This window comes from Euprymna scolopes, chromosome 17 (genome assembly GCF_053919585.1).
Source record: "Euprymna scolopes isolate OS-2025 chromosome 17, ASM5391958v1, whole genome shotgun sequence".
Lineage (NCBI taxonomy): Eukaryota > Metazoa > Mollusca > Cephalopoda > Sepiida > Sepiolidae > Euprymna > Euprymna scolopes.
The window spans coordinates 65268099-65273748 of NC_136498.1; positions in this window are offsets into that span (position 1 = coordinate 65268099).

Genomic DNA, 5650 nt, shown 5'->3' on the forward strand with positions numbered 1-5650 from the left:
TAACCAACATTTTTTTTTAATGCATTTTTTGAATGTACATTTTATTTGGTAAACAAAATCCTTCTAAAACAAAAAAGATCTTTCATCTGATCAAACCACAGAGTGAATGTGGTATTTTGGCGACAGTGTTTAACTAAAGGTAAGTTTAACAGTTGTTTCTTTTATAATATTTTGTAATAAAAATATATTTTAATTTTTAATTTTAAAATATATTTATTAATTGAAAATATATTTTTATTTGAAGATATTAAAAATATTTCCAAGGACTTTTTTATGTTAACTTTTAAAAAATATCATTCTGTACACATTAAAAACAAAATAATCAGTAAAATTAAAAAACAAAATACATTTCAAAGCAAAGGCTAAACATTTTTTTAAAAAGCGGTCGGCAAAAAAGAGCATACTTCCTCAAACTTGTTACCGTTGAAAATAAAAGACAAAATAACATCTCCCCCAAAATTAAATTCGCCACACTTTTTTTTTTGTTGTTTTTAAACAATATCTAACCGGAAATTGTTTTTAAACAATAAGTAACCGGAACTTGTCAAGAAGTATGTGATCATTTTACATAAAATTTGTACAGTAAAGTGATCCCCCACATTAAAATCTAAATTATTGGGTAAAAGGGGAAAAAAGATTAATCAAACAGAATTCTTTGGTGATATAATATAAAAGCGTCCACAGAGAGAGAAAAAAAAATGCCTGTAGAAAATGTAAAAACAAATAGTGGGTACGCATCAGCGCATCACTGAGGGTTGAACCTTCAAGATCCAGAAGAATGTCACCTTGACCTGGATTTTACCAAATATTCTATCCATTATGCCACGATAGCACTGTTGCTGGCATTGTTCTAAGGGAGGTAATTCTATTTTACTAAGAAATTCGTTCATTTTTTTACATACCGGGATATTGGGACGCTAAAATTTATGCGACAATATTCTAATTTTTTTTTAACAAGATATTCAATTACTTGTAAAAAAAAAAAAGAAGAAGAAATAAACTATTTTATTTAATGTAATAAAGTTTAATAGGAAAAAATATAAGTTTTAACATTATAAAAAGAAGGAAAATGCGACAATAACTGCAAAGGAATTGTAGTTATAAAAACAACTGCGACGACGTTTCCAATTTTACATAAAACAATATTGCTCCTTGATACGACTCAATATTCTTGGGAATTCAATGACCCCCTTTTTTATTATTAATGTTATAAACGTTCTTAAATTAAAAATAACGTCGTTGGACTTGTTTAATGAATATTACAATTCGCCTACAATTATTGTTGCATTTTTAAATAGTCACATTATTATTTTCTTACATTTCCTCCACGCTGCATTTTCTTAATAAAATAGTAGTCAAAATAAAAACAATTCCTTGTAGTTGCGTTTGTCTTAGCATCCCAAATTCTCGTATGAGAATGAACAAATCTTTTAGTAAAATTAGAGTTACCTCCCTCAGAACCATGACAGATTGCAACAACGGTGCCACGAGTCGTTGCAACATTCTTCTAGAAGTTTAAACTTCAATCCCCAGTGTAGGCAATACTCAGATTTATGAATTACTTAGGATTTCTAATCGATAATGGCTGAGGGAACGAGAACATGCTACTCCCGTGTATTAAATAAAGGCCTCCGTTTTAAATTTCATGCAGATTCCCGAGCTGGACAGAAAAATTGTCCGAGTTTCACAAGGTAAATCTGAAGAAGATGGGAAGTTACATTGGCCGAAACGTTGTGAAAATAACACGCAAGATGCGAACGGTAACCCGAATATTCCAAATATTATGAATAATCAATTCCCATCTCAAAAAATCAGAAATATACGTATTGGTTAAATATCAAAAAAGTTCTAAAATTTTAATGCGAGGTATATTCAGCTCCCCAAAAAGAGGGGTTCTGAATGAAACAGAAATAAAAAACTGAACACAACATGGTAGCCTTCAAATCCAATGTAAACAAGTTCCTGTTAAGCCGTCCCCATAAATGATTCAATTTTAACGAATTTACACCCATTAGTGATTACTAGGGCTATGACAATAGAATATTTTTTTCGTTATTTTGACCCTCCAGTATATATCAGTTAATATCTTATATGTTTTTAGATAGAGTGATGTATGTGGTTCTCGATTGATTAACTGTGTCGGATATATACTTGAGAGTCAAAATAATGATAAGAATATTTTCTTGTCATAGAATTTTCAAGAGTCTGCAATAATTTTAAATACCTGTACAAATGTGTCTGGAAACTTATTTAGAGCACCTCGTATGTTTTCCCCTTTTCTTTGTAGAGAAATGACAATAATTAAGAAACGAAATTCCTGTTAAGTGAGGAATATAAAGAAAGAAAAAAAAAAGAATTTCTCCACAGTACTATTAAAACTAAGCCCCCCCTTTTTTTTTTTTTTTAGAGAAATGAGAATAGTTAAGACACGATAAATTAAATCCGGTGTTAGCATCAACTAATTTTTTAAATTTCGCATCGAAATGATATTAATTCGTTCCCTGGCACGTACTAAAATCGTGTAAAAATTCTTGCTAATATAAAATAATATAATGTTTATTGGTCCAGCAAAGAATACATCTTTTCGAGAGTCAAAACAATGATAAGAACATTCTCTTGTCATAGCCCCAGTGATTACTACACCACCACTTTACCCTTATCCTCGATTGGCTTTGGACCATGATAAGTGGTGACACCCAAGTAAAAAACCAAAAAAGAAAGAAAAACAAGGAAAGAAAAGAGATATTTCTCCTCTTTTGTACGATAGCAGTTTTTTTTTTTTTTTTTTTTGACAAGAAGCAAATTATCGTCTCATTCCTGATGCTACATTTCTGGTCTCAGTTTGAGTTAATGAAAAAAAAACATCCTTTTCGACTGAGACAATTTTAACTTTTATTCCAAAACAGCTAGCCTTTTTTTTTTTCCTTTTTTTTGTTTGGTTTTGTTTAGAGGAGCTATATTTACTTCACATTATAAACCTATTTGTGTCTAACCCTTCCGTATTTGTGGTGGTGAGGGAATTAGGCAAAATAAATAGACACAAAAGTCAGAAAGTTTCGAACAGGCTACTGGATTTTAATATTGGACTATATTAAAACTCAAGGGAAGCTACTCTTAACCCAGAGTTATTTCCCCTGAGTAATATTTGCGTATTCTTTGTTAACGTTCTTTAATCTAATGTTGCTTGAGATTTGATGTCTGTAACCGAAACTATGACACCCCGACTTTCACTAGACCACTGAAGTTAAGCGATAATAGGTTCTCATGTACTTGTTTTATCCCTGTTTCTACTTTCGTTTTTTTTCTCGCTCATATACCCCTATTCCGAATTCGTAGCAGTGGGCCGGGCCGACATCAGTGGGCCTACGAAAGTTGTAATAAGGAAACAAAAAGTACACGAGAATTAAAAACTGTTTACTTAAAAAAAAAAAAATGCAAACATTACAAAAGCAAAGAAGATGCGACTATTTATTTTATTAGAATAAGGATTGTGGGGGTCGCCTGGCCTTTTTTTGGGGAACTGACTTCCTCCACAAATAATAAAAATAAAAATAAGAAATCTTATGTGCAACACAAACGGAGGTTTATTTCTGGAATAGAAATAACAAACAATAACAAGTTAAAACATAGTTCTCAATATTTCAGAGTTCCTTTTTTTGAGTTCATATGAAAGATGGAGAGTCTCTTTTTTTGTGTTCTTTGAATGTTCAAATTTGTAACAGAGACAATATTAATGTTCGTCTGTTAAAAGAGAGTATTAATGCGCGGAGCAGTGGAAATGAAATAATTGATGTTGCACGCGTGGTAAGTCCTAATGAGAAAGCGTTGAATGAGTCGGAAGAGTTTAAAGAGACGAAAGAATGCTCGAAAGGCTAAGAGACTAAAGAGATAGATTTTGTGTTTGTGCATGTTTATATTCGATTTGATCGGCTCCAAACGAGCTCTAGAAAATTAGTTTTAAAATGTGTCCTAGGAGGAATTCCATTGGATGGAAGACATCACATGGGGTGCTTTCAACTAGGTCCGCACCTTTGGTACATAAAGGTCACGCCGGAATTTGCGTGGGTGTCATTTTTCATTTTTTAAACGCGCCGAAACAATCAATTGCACTGCGCGCCTAAATTGTATTTAACGATTTTAAATTTGAATATTAAACTGTGCCAACTGGCACAGGATTCTACACATAAGGTTTAGTTACATTATATCTTGATCTTTATCTTTGCAAAGTTGGAAATTAGTTTTAAGCGTTCAGGAATGGGTATTCCTCTAGTTATTTATAAATTTTAAAGTATAAAAGAAAAAAGTCGAAAGTATGTCAATACTTTAAATTTAAACATTTCGTAAAAAAATCTGATCAATTTTATTGCAAAACTGACTTTTTAAATAGACACGGCTTTTAAAATAATTATATTCCTAATTATTAATTTTGAAACACCTCCCTCATACAAATTAAATGTAAATGCATTAGATATCACACTAATGGGACGTGTGGAAATTCCACAGCAGGCTCTTTCATATATAATATATTGATGTTGGCATTGTGTTCAGTGTAAACAGATACAACGTGATATTATTGTAGTTATTTTGTTAAAACTACAAAAGCATTTATCTAAGCTAGCAGGGATGCCCCGCATAAACCGCTTGTAAAGTACGTTTAAATATGATATTTTAATTTATACAGATTTCGTATATATTATTATGAAGTCAATTTTCAATCGAGTGTTATATATTATAAAATTGTGATTTAAAAAATCAAAAACAAATCCATCCATATGACTTAAGTGCATCAGCTTGAATTGAAACCAAAACTTATGAAGAAAAAAACTATATATATATATATATATATATATATATATATATATATATATATATATAAATATATATGTATATGTGTGTGTGTGTGTGCGTGTGTAATTTGTTCGATCTTTTGTGTGTGCTCACACACACACACACACACACACACACACACACATATAAGTTTAGTGGTTTAATTTAAATTTTGAAAATCAAAATATAGACACATATATTCGAGTTAAGAATTTATTGTTTGACAAAAGGAATATATAGAAGGGGTTATGTTAATTTCTTTAATCTATGGATTTTCAATAATGTCTCATATCATCAGAGGAAATGAAATGCGGTTAGCAAAATGTTCAGCTGTGAAAAGGCACGTATTTTGCTTTTCAGCACAAATATTGAAAATAGTTTTTTTTGGGTGGGGAATGATAGTTATATGAAAATAATTATAGGAAAAGGGAATTTCATACAACCTAGGCAGTCCATTATGGAAAGGAATATAATGTCTTCCGGGGTTTTATTTCCAAGTAGGCAGAATATTTTTCCAGGCAGTATTCTCATATAACAAAAATGCGTAGTTGCTCCTTATTGATTTTCCGAAAGGTATACGGTGCGGCCGTATTCGTTGGTGAGTTGAATGTGTTTTGGTAGATGTAATCCAAATTCTTTTTAGGTGTTGACACAGTATATCAGATATTGGATGGATATACCAATCCATTGCATATATTCCCGTGGGCAATGAAATTATATATGCATATCTATGGTGCAATGGACCTCGAAAATCAATGGTCTGGGTAGCAAAATACTTCGAGAGATGATTTTTAGAAGCGATGTGTGGGACGAATAGATTCTA